The sequence below is a fragment of the Peromyscus leucopus genome, chromosome 1 (genome assembly GCF_004664715.2).
Source record: "Peromyscus leucopus breed LL Stock chromosome 1, UCI_PerLeu_2.1, whole genome shotgun sequence".
Classification (NCBI taxonomy): domain Eukaryota; kingdom Metazoa; phylum Chordata; class Mammalia; order Rodentia; family Cricetidae; genus Peromyscus; species Peromyscus leucopus.
In genome coordinates this window covers 87,466,898-87,484,201 of record NC_051063.1, presented here as the reverse complement: position 1 = coordinate 87,484,201, position 17,304 = coordinate 87,466,898, and the positions used below count along the sequence as shown (strand labels likewise).

General features: G+C 41.4%; 1 long non-coding RNA gene across 1 annotated transcript in view; it reads left to right on the top strand.

Annotated features, from left to right (window-relative positions):
* LOC119089145 overlaps window positions 1-14,639 on the top strand; it is a 56,448-nt gene extending 41,809 nt beyond the window's left edge. The window contains exon 7 of the long non-coding RNA XR_005092986.1: window positions 12,602-14,639. This is a non-coding gene — a long non-coding RNA (uncharacterized LOC119089145). The remainder of the gene's footprint in view (window positions 1-12,601) is intronic.
* Window positions 14,640-17,304: the final 2,665 nt, after the last annotated feature.

The following is a 17,304-nucleotide window of genomic DNA, read 5'->3' as shown; positions in this document are numbered from 1 at the left end:
TAATGTCTCCAGCATGGTGCCTGAGGCTGCAAGACTGTGGTAGGAACACGGGCAAGAGGGAAGCTTATGCATGTCTACCTGCCTTCATGTCACATATAGTTCATGACATCCTCTTCCTCCTCTGCTCTCACAAGCCTCCTTCTGCTTTCGTGTCCTACACACGTGTACATAGATGTGTATGTTTGTGCATGCATGTAGGTGTATTTACTTCCTCCAACTATAAGTATCCCAGAGCCAGGTGTGGCTCACACCTGTTACCTCAGCACTCAGAAAGCTGAGGCAGGAGGACTGCTGAGAGTTCAAGGCCAGCCTAAGCTACAGAGTAAGACTGTCTCATGAACAGAAATTCTTCAGGTAGACTTACACACATCTCCATGTCTGCTCCCAGGGCCTCTCCCTGCCTCAGATCAACAGATACCTGAGCAGAGGTGCTTAGAGCAAACGTGAGAGAAAGCTGGTCTCCAGGTTGACTCCTTGGCTGCTGTGGTTTGTGTCTTCGACCACATGCTCTTGAAGGCAGCTTTCTGCTGGAACCCCGGCAACCAGTCCAGCACTCAGCTGCTGTAAATCAGCGCTCCATTGCCGTAAAGCAGCGGCTGTGTCTCCTGCTGTATGGAAGGAAGAAATGGGATCTGGGGCTTCAGGTTTAGTCCTGCTCATGACCGCTTTGCTTGGAAGCCACACTTACACCTCTGAGAGAGTACCTCTGAGACAGTTATGCCTTGTGGTCTATTTCTGACTATGTTTTGAACACTCACTACCAGTTCTTTGGAGGTGATGGAATAACAGCTGCTGGCTTTAACATCAGAGCAGCCTGAGCTAACAGCAGAGCTAACAGCGGAGCCAGCCATGACATAGGCATTGATAGCTGTGCAGACAGTGGGCAGCAAAGAGCAAGAGACCCCTGAGGAATGAGAGACAAATGGAACTCTCTGTGGCTGCCCCCAGATCACAGCCTAGAGAGAACCTTCCAGCTGTAGTAAGGCAGGACAGAAAGACAGGTGGTCTATAGGACATGGGGAGGGAAAAGAACCCTACCCAGAGTCTAGTTGAAGCCTCTTGCTAGCAGAGAACCAAGAATTTTAACATAATTAACAACTTCAGATTAGATCTGGCCCAGATTAGATCTGGATTAAAGGTATGTCTTCCTACCACAAAAATCCAGATTAGCAGTAGATGTTCTTACTTCAAATTAAGCAGAAATCCCTTATAGGTGTGCCCTCCATTTTTAGGTTTTAGTTAATTTCAGATGTAGTCAAGTTGACAACCAACAGCCATCATTTTTCTCCTTCTCAGATATAGGTACAAGGACACATCCTAAGGCCAGAGTGACTTCTTATGTTATCTTTTCAGATTATAATCCCACCCTGTAATCTCCTTTATCAAAAAGAAAAAGGACTGGATAGGTTCCTTAGCAGCTCTTTAAGATATAACTTGAAAACTACCAAAATGGTGTCTGCTTATTGCTGAGACTCTTATCTGTGGCTTTCCTTAGGAAGTTCACAACTGGGCAGGCCTGATGCTTTCCTTGAACACTGTTCTCTCTGTCTTCCTGATTCTTTCCCCAACTGCCTTTCTTCTTGCGTCTAAAGAAGCTGACTCTGCTGTATGCTGGCTCCTCCTGTGATTCCTTTCTGTCTCGATTCTGTGAACCCCCATGGCCTGAGTGAAAGGCTCTGAAGAGAACTCCTAGGGCCATTGCTAGTGAGAGTGTGGAACTGAGCCGAGTCCCTGCTGCTACTGAAAGATGCACACAAAGGAAGAACCCAGACAAGACCCATTGAGTCCTGGAGATGAAGATACTCCTGAAAACTTAAAACTTCTGAGAATTTATGAAGGGCCAAGAGTCACCAGACAGAGCATTAAAAAAGACACAAGTTCAAAGAGAACCTGGAATACCTGCAGAGGATCACCACTAACTGTGAATAGAGTCCTGACCTGTACCTGCATGTGAAGAAATTGCCTGAGGCTGAGAGAAGAATCTCAGTTCACAGAGTACTCAGTAGAGGGCCTAGATGGGTTTTGCCTCAGTGGTAAGCAGTATTGGCCCTAGATAAAATACTACCCTGGCCCCAACTAGCAAATTTTCAATACAAGACCCAAGAGGTTCAAACTCCTCAAAATATAACTACTTTCTAGAAGAAAATTCCAGAATGTTCATAGAACCAAATATATCCATTACCAACAAAGATGAAGTACACAGTGACTGATAGCCATCATAAATTATCAGGAGGGGGTGGAGAGACAGATCAGTGATCAGTAGTTGAGAGCACTTTCTATGCAAGCATGACAGCTGCTGTTCATTGACATAATAGGTATTGCCCTCAGCAATAGAGCCTTACTATTAGGTTGTGGAAAGTATCCAATAGCCTGTAATGTTTGGTGGTGGAGTCTATGGGACCCCTTTGACCAATGACTCAACAAGGTGTAACCAATTTCTGGTATGAGAGGTTTTACCTGGTGTTGTAAAATGTCTAATTGGGGCACTGTCTCCATAATAGGTTTCTCTAGAATAACAGAACAAATTAATCTCTCTCTCTCTCCATCTCCCTCTCTCCCCCTCTCCATTTATATGTTATATACTATATATCAAATATCATATATCACATATCACATACCACATATATCATATTATATATTACATATTGCATATTACATATTGTATATTGTATATTATATATTATATATAATGGAAATGTATTAGAATGACTTATAGTCTGTGGTCCAGCTAATCCTGCAATGGCTGGCTATGAACAGAAAGTTCAGGAATCCAGTAGTTGCTCAGTGCATGAGGTTGGATGTCTCAGCTGGTCTTCATTGTATACTGAAATTTCAAAGAAGTAGGCTCTAATGCCAGTGAAGGAATGGACTTGCTAGCAAGGTGAGAGCAAACAGGCAGATAGCAAACACTTCCTTCTTCAGTGTCCTTTTATGGGCTTCCAGCAGAAGTTGTGGCCCAGATTAGATCTGGATTAAAGGTATGTCTTCCTACCACAAAAATCCAGATTAGCAGTAGATGTTCTTACTTCAAATTAAGCAGAAATCCCTCATAGGTGTGCCCTCCATTTTTAGGTTTTAGTTAATTTCAGATGTAGTCAAGTTGACAACCAACAGCCATCACAGTCTCCCCCATTATGTAATGCTTCTACGTCAGTAGGTTTCCATGTAGCTTTTCAAAATGTCATCAGCTGATAAACATCTACACTGTTTCAAATTTCTGATGTCCAACTAGAAGTTTTATCCCTACCAATCAACATACATTGCAGGTACTTTGCAGGCTACCAGAGGAGGAAAGTAATCATTAATATCACCTAGATACAAACCCTGTGACCTACAACAGTAACCTGCCTGCAAGATATATCTACTGGTGCAATAGTGGGGTGAATGTTATGAGAATAATCAACCACCATCCATAGCTGAAAGTTTTCTTGTATCCCGCCCAGTCCGCAGATACTCAGACCCAAATAAACACACAGAGGCTTATGTTATTTTTTTAACTATATGGCCTAATGGCTCAGGCTTTTTGCTAGGTAGCTCTTACATCTTAAATTAACTCATTTATATAAAATCTATGATTTGCCATGTGGCTTGTGGCTTACTGGCACTTCACATTTTGCTTCTTCTTCTGACAAAGCAAGCAGCATCTCCTCTGATCTGCCTTTCTCCTTCTCTCTCTCTCTCTCTGGTTGGAATGTCCTGACTAACCTTATTCTGCCTCACCATTGGCCAAACAGCTTTATTTATCAACCAATCAAAGCAACACATTCACAGCATATAGAATGATATTAGCCATCAACCATCTGATTGGATTAAGGCCCACTCCATGAGATGGAACCCATGCCTTACACTGATAAAGTGGCCAAGGACCTGAGTCTAGATGGGTCATGGGCCTAGAAGAAAACCCAATACTTATAGTTCAACTAAAGGAACATGGAAATGATGACTTGTAGGGGCATGTTGCTCTACCCATTGATCAAAGTACTGTTCAGCCCTCATTAGAGAACCTTCTTCTTGTAGTACATGGTAATTAATACAAAGACCCACAACTGGACAATGTACAGTGAGCAAGTTTTGGAACACTCAGTCCTAATGAGATATCTTCATCAATTCAAGCCCCTCCCTCAGGGCTCAGATCTTTGCAGGAGTGGAGGCAGAGTGACTGTAATAGCCATAGATGATGGATGACCCTAAGGAAACAGTATCATCCAGATTCAATAGGACGGATGCACGTAAGAACTAGAGAGGCTGTGACAGCACACACAAGATCTGCACAGCTTCAAACCAGATAAAACCCCAGCACAGAGAAGGGGAAGTGGATCTAAAGTCCCACCCCTAACCAGGAAGATATTTGTAACTAATACCTGCTGGAAAAGGGACAATCAGTTTTTTCAATGGGGTATCATTAGGTATATCAAATATACTCCAGAGCAGGCTCTGTGCCTGGGAGTCGTTGGCCAACACAGACAAATTCCATGTTTGCATACACATGTGTGCCCATGATTTTTGTTTTGTTTAGTTTGGTTTGGTACTTTTTTTGTCTAATTGTCTTTTTTGTTGTTTCCTTTGATTTTGAATTTGGGGGTTAATTTTTAGAGAGAGAAAGAGCATGAAGTTTTATGGGTAGGGATGTGAGAGGATCTGGGAGGAGTTGAGAGAAGGGAAAGATATGGTCAAAATACATTGTATCAAAACTTTTTAAAATACTAGGTAGGTAGGTAGATTGATAGATAGATAGATAGATACATAGATACATAGATACATAGATACATAGATACATAGATACATAGATACATAGATAGATAAAAAATACTGGTTTGGATTCCAGCATAAATATATGCACTAAATATGGTCCCCAGAACACCTACATACCCAACACTGAGGTGAGCAGAGACAGGGGATTACTAGATCATGATTGCTGCCAGCATAGCCAAAAAACATGAGCTTCAGGCTCAGGAAGAGAATCTGCCTCAAAAGAACAAGGTAGACAATGTCAGAGGAGGACACCCAGCACCTTCTTCAGGGTTCTACATGCCTATCCTCCCTACAATGCATATATACCATACACTCATATATACATCCATACACACACACAAATAATATATATATATATATATATATATATATGACACACACATATACATACACAGCACAAACATATGCACATGTGCAAATAAGAAAACAAAATTACCAGGAAGCAGAAAAATATATCTTTAATAAGCATAAAAATTAGTTAATATTGGCTTCAAAATGGCACAGATGTTAGAATTCATAGGCAAATACATTACAATAAAATCAAAACTGTATTCTACATGTTCAAAAAGTGGTAATATGGAAGATATAAAATTTCCAAGTTACATTTTAGAAATGAAAATTCTAACACATTAGCCAGAACTGGTGGAATATTAGACACCCCAGAAAAAGCAAATAAATGCAAGTATGCTTTTAAAATAAAGAGTAGAAATGGTCTAAGATCAAACATGAAGAAGGACAATAAAAAGATCATTTGTAACCAGCATCTTGGTTTCTATCATGAGTCCCTGAAGAGAAGCTCTGAAAAAATATTTAAGTAATGACTGAAATGATTCCAAGCTAGAGGAAAATTATAATTTACACATTCATTAAATCACACGAAAATGAGATATTATGATGGCATCACCAAGTCACAACATAAGCAGATGGCTCGGCATCAGTGTAAAGAGCCAATCTTAAAAGCACACAGAGAAGTAACTCGTGTTTTACAGTGACTACTAAAGAAAAACAGGGGGAGGAAAGAATGTGGCCTGGAATATGGGTTCAATGAGATGATTCAGTCTGAGGCATGGACAGAAAAGGGGGCAAAAGAGGAAAAGAGATGAAAAGACCCCTGGGAGTCCATTGAATGTGCAAAAACTGAACTAGTGATATTTCCATACTCAAAAAGGAGGCACCAAGAATATTTAAATAAACAGTGTTCCTATTGCCCCAAATTCACGCAGATAGTGACTTCCCCATTCAGAAAGGTCATGGGCTCTAAGTGGGTGAGACAGAGAGAGCCAGAGCCAATCCCAAGTACAGTAGAGAAACAGGTCATCACTTCCGGGAATCCTCAATAAGAGCAACAGTTTACTTCTTACCCAAACCATGTGATCCTGAAGGCAATGGGCTAATGAACTCTAAAAGCTGAAACAAAAAGACTTTCTACCATGAATTCTGCTCCTGTATAAAATTCCAAAAACAAGATGTATGTTAGCAAATAGAAGGATTCTCCATCCAGCAAAAACTGTCCTTTGAAAATGGAGAAATGAGAGGTCCCAAGAGCAATGAAAACCGGAGGTCTTGGTACTCTCAGACCTGCCTTACAGGAAACACTACAGCGAGCTTGGGGTGGAAATAAAACTACGTCGGACGGTGTTTTGAGTCTTCAGGGAGAAAGAACACAGATTAGAGCAGCTACAAAGACAGCAGGAACACATTGCTCCTGTGTCTTTATTTGCAAAGCCCTTTTCTTGGTGTTCAGCTTCACACCCAGCATGGTGCACCACCCTGGGCTGAGATTCACTCCACCCTATTTTTTCATATTCACTTTATGAGGTAACTTCATAGAGGAGCCGTTGCAGAGTGCACCGACAGGCATGCACTGTGCGAAGGTGGAGTCAGTACATCACTTAGAGAGGGGAAAACAAAGCTACAGAGGAACAAAAGGTTCCCACGCTGCTGTAACACATCAAGAGCCACCGGAACATCTTTGCGGGAGTCTTGCTCTGTTCTTGAGGATCTAAAGGTCTAACTCTGTTCTTACCAACATCCCAGCCAGATTATGTTTTTATAAAACTAATGAGGTGATTTTAAAATTCATATGACTCAGAATAACCATAGTAAGCTTGGTAAGAACAAAGCTGGATTTATACTTATTGATTTAAATTTACTTAAAAGTTATGGTAATTAAGAAAAAGTAGATGACAGACCAGTACTTGTGTGTGTGTGTGTGTGTGTGTGTGTGTGTGTGTATGCATAGATTATAGATAGATGGTAGACCAAAACTGAAAGTCTAAAAATTAACCCTTACATGTACATACAGATAATTTCAATAAAGGTGCCAAGATAATCCAATAGAAAAAGAATAATATTTTTAATAATCTGTGTGATAGTGGGGTGTTCAGAGGTGAAAGAATGAAGCCAGATCCCTGTACTGAAAATTATCTCAAATGTGCCATCCATAATGGAAGAGTTCACACACTGAACTCATAGAAAAATACTAAGTACATATTTGTGATGCTTTATGGGCAACACTTTTCCTAATACAATACCCAAACACAAGTGGCAGAAGGAAAATGACTAAATTGAACTTCATGTCTGAGCATCATGGCGCTTTGATAAACACTGTCAAAAACTAAAACCAGCAAACAGAATGAGAGATATCATTTTCAAGTCCATAAAGACAGAAAGGAGAATAATGGTTTCAGGCTGGAAGATGGCTTGTTGGTTCAAGCCTGTGCTGTACAGGTGTGAAAACCAGAGTTCTGGCCCACAGTACCCATGTAAATGTCAGGCTAGCATCACAATCCAACTGAAATCCTAGGACTCAGACTGCTGAGATAGGGAATCCCTGGACTAAGCTGGCTAGCTGAATCAGCAAGCTCTGGGTACAAGTGAGAAAGCCTGTCTAAACATACTACATGAAGAAAGATTGAAGAAAACACCTGCCATTAACCTTTGGCCTCTACACCTGTGTATAAATATGTACATACACCGATGCACACATACATGAACTGCACACATACACCAGAGAGAGAGAGAGAGAGAGAGAGAGAGAGAGAGAGAGAGAGAGAGAGAGAGAAGAGAGGAGGAGGAGGAGGAGGAGAGGAGGAGGAGGAGGAGGAGGAGGAGGAGGAGGAGGAGGGGAGGAGGCTGGGGCCTGAATAGAAGAGGAAGATGGCCCTGGCTACTTGGTGAACTCTCTTTTTCATGACGGATGTGTGCAGAGTCAGACAGAAGTGGTAGGTGAACAACTCCGAATTTAGTAAAAACCCACTAACCTGTGCACTTGAAACAGCTGGTTTAAAGGTATGCGGTGACATCTCAGTAAAGCTGCTACTTGTGTAAAGTTGAAACTATACAAAGAATAGATTAATCTAACAAAAGGAAGACAGAGATGAAAGGACAAAGAAGAAACACATCTAATTAAAAAAACAAATAGAAAGTTGACAGAGATGAATCTATTAACAATCACACATTCAAATGGTGGAAATGTACCTTATAAAAGGTGTGATATTTTTATTTATTTGTAAGTTTTATAATAAAGTTTATAAAAATTTGAGCAATAATCTCAGTTTAGACTTTTACTTTATTTATTTATTTATTTATTATATATACAGTGTTCTGTCTGCATGGATACCTTCATGTCAGAAGAGGGCATCAGATCCCACAATAGATGGTTGTGAGCCATCATGCAGTTGCTGATAATTGAACTCAGGGCCTCTGGAAGAGCAGCCAGTGATCTTAACCTCTGAGCCATCTCTCTAGCCTTACTTTATTTATTTATTTAATTAATTAATTCCAGCCAAATCACAGTTTCCCTTCCCTCCTCTCCTCCCAGTCCCTCTTCCCACCCTCCTGTTCCCACCCCTGTCTGCTCCTCCTTTCTCTTCAGAAAAGGACAGTCCTTTTATGTATACCAGACAGTCATGGCATATCAAATTGCAGTAAGATTAGGCACCTCCTCTCCTATAAAGGCTAGATGAGTCAACCCAGCAGGTGAAAAGGGTCCCAAAAGCAGGTAACAAAGTCAGAGACAGCCCTTGTTCCTCCTGTTAGGAGTCCCACAAGAAGACCAAGCTACACAACTGTAACATATGTGCAGATGGCCTGGGTCAGTCCCATGCAGACTCCCTGGTTGGCAGTTCAGTCTCTGTGAGCCCCTATGAGCCCGAGTTAGTTGATTCTGTGGGTTTTCCTTGATCCTCACTGGCTACCATAATCCTTCCTTCCCCTTTTCCATCAGATTCCCTAATGTCCGCCTTAAGTTTGGCTGTGGGTCTCTGCATCTGTTTTCATCAGTTGCTGGATGAAGCCTCTCTGATGACAATTGGGCTAGGTACCAATCTATGAGTATAGCAAAATATCATTAGGAATCATTTCACCAGCCATGGTTGGTTCTATTCTAGGTCCCTAGGCTGTCTAGTCTCTGAGTTCTGCCCCTCCAGGCAGTGTCAAGGGTGGGCTCCCTCTCATGGTATTATTAGGTCATGCTTCAAAAACCTGTACTCAACAAAACTGGAAAATCTAAAAGAAATGGACAGTTTTCTTGATAGATACCACCTATCAAAGTTAAATCAAGACCCGATAAACAATTAAAATAGACCTGTAACCCCTAAGGAAATAAAAGCAGTTATTAAGATCTCCCAACCAAAAAAAAAAAAAAAAAAAAAAAAAAAAAGCCCAGGGCCAGCTTGTTTGAGTGCAGAATTCTACAAGACCTTCTAAGAAGAGCTAATACCAGTACTTCTCAAATTATTCCACAAAATAGAATAGTAAACAGAATAGTAATAGAATAGTAAAAGTAAACTGAAGGAACATTGCCAAATTCATTTTATGAGGTCACAGTCACCCTAATACCCAAACCACACAAAGACTCAACAAAGAAAGAGAATTACAGAACAATTTCCCTCATGAACATTGATGCAAAGATACTCCATTAAATACTGGCAAACCAAAGTCAATTAAGATTTTTTTAAAGCTAGTCCCAACTATATATTGCCTGCAATTCTTTTGTAGTGACAGAGATGGAGCCTAAGGCCTCGTGCATGCTAGGAAATTGTTCTGTCCTTAACCCATACCTCCAACCTAAGAAACAGACATTAAATGCACAAATAGGCTGAGCCTGCATGAGCACGAAACTGTATTTCACGCTAATAATACATTTACAGAAGACTGGAGTGGACATGTGCACAGCCAAGAAAGTGACTTCAGAGCAAAGACAAAGATGATTGTTTCAAAACAACAAAGGGGTCAGCTGCTGAAGAGAATGTGCATGTGCCTGAGAGCAGCTTGGAAAGGTATGAAGCAAAAATGGATAGAAATGTGAAGATAGATAGATAGATAGATAGATAGATAGATAGATAGATAGATAGATAGATAGATAGAAAGAGAGACTATCACAGTCATAATCAGAGATGCCAAGTGTCTCTGTGGTAGCTGGGAGAATATATCAATGCAAAGCCAGCCTGGAAACAGAGAGCTCAGTACCATGGCAATGCTGAGAGCTAGTTCCACTGAGCCAAGTCACAGGACACTCAGCAGCAACGGGTACACATTCTCCTCAGTGGGTTTTGTATGTTTACCAGCATAGACTGTATTCTAGGCCAAATACAAATATCAGTCTAGTTAAGAGGATTTAGTTGTCGCCAATTGTTTTCTGATAATCATAGAAAAATTGGAAATGAATAACAACTAATCCAAACTATTTAGGGGCCTATGGGAACCCCAGGTATGTAGGATAGAAAATCCCATTTCTAAATGGATGATGAGTCAGAGCAGAAGTCCAAAGGAAACTAGAGGCTACAGTTTACTAAGTAAAAATAAAAATGCAATGTATCGTAGATATGGGGTGCCATGAAAGCCATGCATAGGGAGACATTTCTGTGATAAGTGTTTACACTAGAAAATCTTGGAGTCTCAACTCAGTGACCTCACTGTCAACTTTAGGAAAAAGAAAAATGGTGAAGAAGCCCTGGTGTAATCCTGTAATCCAAGTCACTCAGCAGCTGAGGCAGGAGAATCACATGTTCAGGAGATTCTGTGTCAAAATAAGAAATTATAAAAAGGGCTGGGGCTATAGCTCAGTGATGGAACACTTGCCTGGTTGTGCAGGCTCTCAGTTCAAGCCTCTGTACTGAAAAACAACAAGCAAATGAAACTCAAAGGAAGCAAATGAATGGTTACATCAGACATCAGACACCAAACCAGAAGCGATTCAAACAAGGAACAGAGGCAGTCACATAAAAGCAGGTTCTCTAAGGTCAACAGAGTTGATGCGCATCTAGCCAGACTGGACAGGAAGAAAGGAAACACCAGCATCTGCAGTTCTCAGATGGATGCTGAGAAGGTAGCAGGAAGGATGCTCTACACCCTTGATGCCTGTTGACCAAGAACATGGGAGAGTCAAAGTTCTCCGAAAGACGCAGTGTGGAAGTTTACGCAGTTAGATTGCCAAGGTGGCACCTTGTTAAAGAAAATAAAATCCTACCTTAAAATTTTCCCACAAAAAAAACTTCATAGTCATATTATTCACTGGGAAATTCTTCAACATGCTCATGTTAATTCTTCATAAATTCTTCCAGAACACCAAAGAGGGGACAGGAGTTGTCAATTTGTAGTATGAATCCAGTGTTAGTTTGATACCAAAATCAATGACAGGTATGGCAAGAAACTGGAGAAATGGGTTTGGGTCAGACTCAAGGGAGTGTGTGGGCACACCAACATGGAGAAGGAGCTAGATGAACAATCTCCCCACCTTCCCCCCTCAACTCCCTCCCCCAGCTTGTCAGCTTCCTGTTACTTCCTTACAGTGCTTGAAGAAAACAACCTAAAGAGAAGAGGCTTATTTCCACCCATGTTTTCAGAGGTTTCAGTTCTCCATGGTCGTTTGTCTCTGTTATTTCTAGACTAGGGTGAGGGAGAAAGTCACAGACAAACAGTAGCAGAGGCTTACATTGTGGTGGGAGAAGAGAGAGGGGGAGATGGGGAAGACCAAGCAGTGGAAGAAATGAGTGGAGACATGGCTCAGATGACTGGAAAAGGGCTTGCCACACAAGCATTGGAACCTGAGTTCAGATCCCCAAAACCCACATAAAATTCCAGGCACAGTGGCACCTCCACACTAGTGCTGGGGAAAAAGCCACAGGAGGATCCGGGGACTCACTGGCTAGCCAGCCTGGAAAATCAGTGAACTCCAGCTCCAGTAAGAGACCCTGTCTCAGAAAATATGTTGGGAAGAGATTGAAGAAAACGCCAATATTAACATCTAGCCTTCATGTGTAGATGTTCATGTGTTATATACACACACACACACACACACACACACACACACACACCACATCCTCAGTGACACACTTCCTTTCACTAGGCCCCACCTCACAATCAGCCCTTTCACCATTAACATTCTCATAGTCCAATCCCTCCTCAAGAGAATCACCAGTGGAGACTAATCGCTTTGAGAATGAGTTTTTGCGAACAGTTTATATCAAACCATAGCAACAAGGAGAGATGATTTAGCCCACTGATTCTCAGCTCCAAATTCCTACTCTGACACTGTCAGCTGTGTGATCTTTGGCAAGCAGCTTTACCTCTCTGACCCTTGGTTTTGTATATAAAGTAAAGGCACTAGCTGTACCCAACAGCTGGGTGTTTAAGTGAAGACGAAATTGGAAGATGTATTTACAATGTTCTTAAACAGTGCCTGAGCACAGGCGGTTCAATAACTATTAACTGTAACAAGATAATATTGTTGTTAAGAGAAAGGAGCATCTACCTTTTGTGGTATGAATAAATGTTTGTAGCCAGCAGTTATTCTTTGATCAATGAAGCAATTTAGAAATTATTATTTTTTTCTTTGCATTTAAAGAGAGAAATCAAGCCATCATGGACTACTTGCATAGCTTACCTCGTGAGCAACCAACAGAAGTCTTTCTTTCCTTGTTTGTTTTCTATTATGGAAAGAAGAGAAAATGTTCTGCTCCAATCCAAAAATTCCTTCCTGCCATTTATATTCCTGTTGACCAAGGACTTATCTCCCCTCGGGGGCTGTCACTCAGTTAAAGCAGAGAAAGGATCCAAAGAAGTTTTACTTCCAGAACTTACTGGCTTCCTCAGGCCCTTGTGGCTCAGAGCCCAAGGGAGTGAAGCATGTTTGGAGAAGAGCTTTCAGGAGCTTTAAGAAAGTACTCTCCCCAGAGACTGGGAAATAAAAAACAAGAACCTATAAGAAAACAAGTAATGCTTATCCCTGTTGAAGTATGCCTCGTGCTCAAGTTAAGCAAGATTTTGGTGAGCAAATCACACCAAAGCACATAGAGCAGGTGTGGAGTTCGTGTGGCTAGAAACTCAAAGCCAGGCTATCATGGTCAGCAAGAGGCAGCCATCTCCACTCTGGTCCCCAGTACGGCTACCCGGCTTATTATTTTCAGTGTATGCATGGCAATTGAAGGGAAGGAAGAAGCCTTGCTGTGCCTGAGGACAGATAAAACAGAAGAAGAAGATGGCCTGCACTCACTCTGTGTTCTAACCTCTGGAAACACAAAGACCTTGTTTATTAACATTTATTAAGGCACCCTGACAATGGTCACAACTCTCCTATGGAAGGATCCAGAAAACTAATGGAAAAGGAGACCAAACTTACTGCATATTGCTTTCTCCTCTTTGCATGTAAAACAGGCTTGTCTTATGCAACTTTACTAATATTTTAGAACAAAAAATCCTTCATTGTGAGAAATTGCCTTGTGTGTTATGGGCTGCCCTGTATATTATGGGTTGTCTTACATGTTGTGAAATGCCCTGTGTGTTGTGGGCTGCCCTGGGTACCATTAACTGTTTTGTATCATTCATAGCCTTTCCTCACTAGATACCACTAACAGCCCCTTTCCAAGATGTCACAAATGTGTCACCTCCAACAATACCAGTGTCCCTTGTGTCGGGACAAAGTCCCCTGGGTTTGGAAACTGTTGATCAACACAGAAACACAAGTAGAATGTTATCTCGGTGTCACTGTGTTGCTTATCTAATAAGGAGAGAGAGAGCTCAATCCATAAAGTGTGTACAATGAACAGTGGGAGGAGACTTGGGATATCAAGTGTTACTCGGGCTGACAGCTACCTTTCAAATGGAAGATAATGTCCAAGCAGAAAACAAAGCATGACTGTATATAGCTAGAAAATAACAAGACTTGTTTTGCAGGGCATCCTGGCTGGAGCTGTCTTAGAGGATGCATGGTCACTGAACACTAAGTAATCTATGCTTCCCATCACTTCCGTTGACAGAAAACACAACTTTTGCTTCAATAAGAATAAAAGAAGTTACACAGGTGACAATGAACTAGAAACATGGGTTCAGGTGGGGACATCAGTAGGCAGGTGCAAAGTGTATGGAGTGTGTATGTGTGGGTGGGAGGTGTTTTCTATAGGTCTCAGACGCTAGCTAAGGGCATTCTTGGCTTTCCAGTGGGTGAAAGTTAGTGGTCTGTAAAGACATTCCAAGCATTTTTATCTGATAATGAATGGTTGTGAGGTCAGTCACAGAGGTGGGCGGCAAATGGCTATTGAGGAATGTAAAGACAACTTAATACTATTTTGATCCTTGATCTTCAACATTCCAACTCTCCTTCCGGGAACTTTAGTTTATACTTCCTCTCCTCAGATGTAGGGGAACAGGAAAGTAATTCAGACTCATCAGACATGGGGCTCATAAATCAGAAAAGAATTGCAATAAAAACATTTAAAAAAAATTTTGGAATCTCCAGTATCTTTTGTTATTTATGATGAGTAGCCTACATTTATGCTAATGAAATGACTTATAGTAGAACCTTGGAGAATTTCCAAGGAGGGCTAGTAAGCCCATGCTTGGAGGGTTGGAGTTTTCAGCTTTGCATGACTTCTGCCTGGGAGAGGAGAGGGACTAGAGACTGGGTTTAGTTGTGTGACCAGTGAACCTGCCTGTTGGTAAAACTCAACCAAAACAAAAAGGTTCAGAGAGCTTCCTGGCTGCTGAGCGTGTTGATGGACAGGGAGGGTGGGACACCCTTATTCCATTGTCACGGAACACTCGCACAGGGGTGGGATGGGGAGGGCATCCAGACCGCAGCCCAATAACATAGTATCTTTGTTCATTTGTTTCCTTTACAATAAAACAGCAATTACAGAAAATTGACCCTCTTGAAACATGGATTCAATGAACAACAGGTCAAAAGCATTTTCAAAAGCACAATCACTCCTGTACCTAAAATGTACACTTTTTCATCTTGTATTCCACAAACAATGTAGCATGGTGATTACTTAGGGAGTGTTGACATTACATGGGCTTCCATAATCTACAGGCATTTGAAGCATCCAGGAAAATCTGCACTTCTGTAATTTTTACCCGAGTTCCAAAGGTCATTCCAGCAAATCAATGAACCTGAAGGATGCCCAGACTGATGTCCAAGTTGACCAGTTAGAGGCACTCTGGCTTTGTAATGTATGTCAACCAGATGGTGGTCTTATGGTGAATATATTAGGCTCCTGAATGCAAATATATACAGGTGTGTTACTTATTTTATGTGTACATAATTTATTTTGGTTCATTTTACATATATACACATATATGTATGTGTGTGTATATATATATGTGTGTATGCATATATTTATAGTTATATGCTGAGTTCCTTTCAAACCTACATTTTTGTGCCGTGGAAACCTTTATGGAGGACCCAGGGCTTTGTCCATTTGCCAGGAAATCATTGACTTGGGTCATTCAGCATCCCTTCTCCTCCCAGGAAGATCTATTACTCACTTTCTGCATCTAATATAGAAAGATCTGATTTCCCCACGGCTCTGGATGCTTCTTCAGGAGCCTTGACTCTCCTCCAGCAATGACTGCTGATTAAGTAAGTATGCCTGTTGGGTTGTAAATGAGACCCCAGTCCTACTGAGGTCCTCAGCACAGTCCATAAGGTCAACTGTGTGTGGTCACCAAGCCCAGGTCTTGATAATCAGAAATGAAATAAGTTCCCTCACCTCTTTCCTCCAGATGCCAGGCAGCAGGAGACACTAGCCTTGTCTCTGGTAATATCGGGTTTATAAGCACAGTTTCTCACTTTTATTCATTTGAGAATTGAATTAGTTTTCACATTTGCCTCCACAGCTTCAAAGAACATCTCCCAGCCATCATTTACCACACTATTAAATTGAGAAGCATCTTGTCGGTACATCTGATAATTTGATTCTGAGTGATGTTTGTGTTGTTGCTAAGCATTTTAGCCAGCAACAATAACGTTAAAAATGTGTGGCTGGGCCTTTAACTACCAACTCAAAGGAGATTTTTGACAACAGGATGTAGCACTGGTAATGAAGAGACCAGATTACTTCTCGAGTTATTATGTTTCAATAGGGAGAATTGGATTCAATTTAAAGATATGCCCAGCTCCGGCCAAAGTAACATCTTCAGTTTCTCAGATGAAACTAGGTAAATCTATGATGCTGAAGCAAACTGGAAATTTCCGAGTGCTGCATAGTGAGCCCAGAGTTATCAGCCTGAAGTTTCAGGTACTGAGGCTAAGCCCTGTAAGGAGTTATAGAAAAGAGGTTAGAAGTACAGTGTTTAGACCCCAAAGAGCACAATGCTCTGGATAGTACTCAAACAAATTACATATACCTCAGTTTCCTCTCCTGTAAAATCAAGATGGTGGTGGTGGTGGTGGTGGTGGTGGTGGTGGTTGGTGGTGGTTGGTGGTGGTGGTGGCAGTGGCGGCGATGGTGGTGGTGATGGTGGTAACGCTGGTGACGATGATTATGCTGGTTAGTTTTTATTTCCAACTTATGAAAACCTTGGAAGTCACCTGGGAAGAAAGAATCTTAGTTGAAGAATTGTCTCCATTAGATTGGTTCAAGGCCATGTCTGAGAGATTGTCTTGACAATGATTGCTCTAGGAGGGCCCAGCACTGTACCTGGGTAGGTAGTCCTGGAGTGTGTAGGAAAACTCCCTGAGCATGAGCTAGAGAACCAAGTCCCATGATTTGTGATTCAGTTTCTGCCTTGACTTTCCTCAGTGATTGCTGCCTGGAAGTGCGAGCCAAATCATCCCTTTCATCCCCTCCGGTCAATGTTTCATCACAGCAACAGAGGTCAAACTAGAAAAATGATGATAATGGTAATTGTGGTAATGGTGATGATGGTGGTGGTGATGATGATAGTGATAGTGGTGGTGATAATGATAAAGCTATAGAAATGATTAACTTGGCATTTTCCATTATTAGCCTTAATGAAGCTGGGGCCTGGGTTGTTGTCTTTCCAACTGCCCAGAGTTCTGGAGGATATTTATCAGAAGCCATTATCCCATAGATACCAGCTGCAAGTCTTCCAGGGTGCCAACGAAAATTGTTTCTAAACATTGCCAGGTATCCTTTGCGGGACGAAGTCAGTTTTAATCAAGAAACACTGCTTGTGGTAACATTTGAAAAGCTCAGATACACGTGCTGAGCAAGGATTTAGTAACTGGTACCTGTTATGAGATTAAAATAATAAGGTTTAAAATAAAAGAATGTGAGCAGTCAGAACTGTTTCCATTTGGTGCTGCAT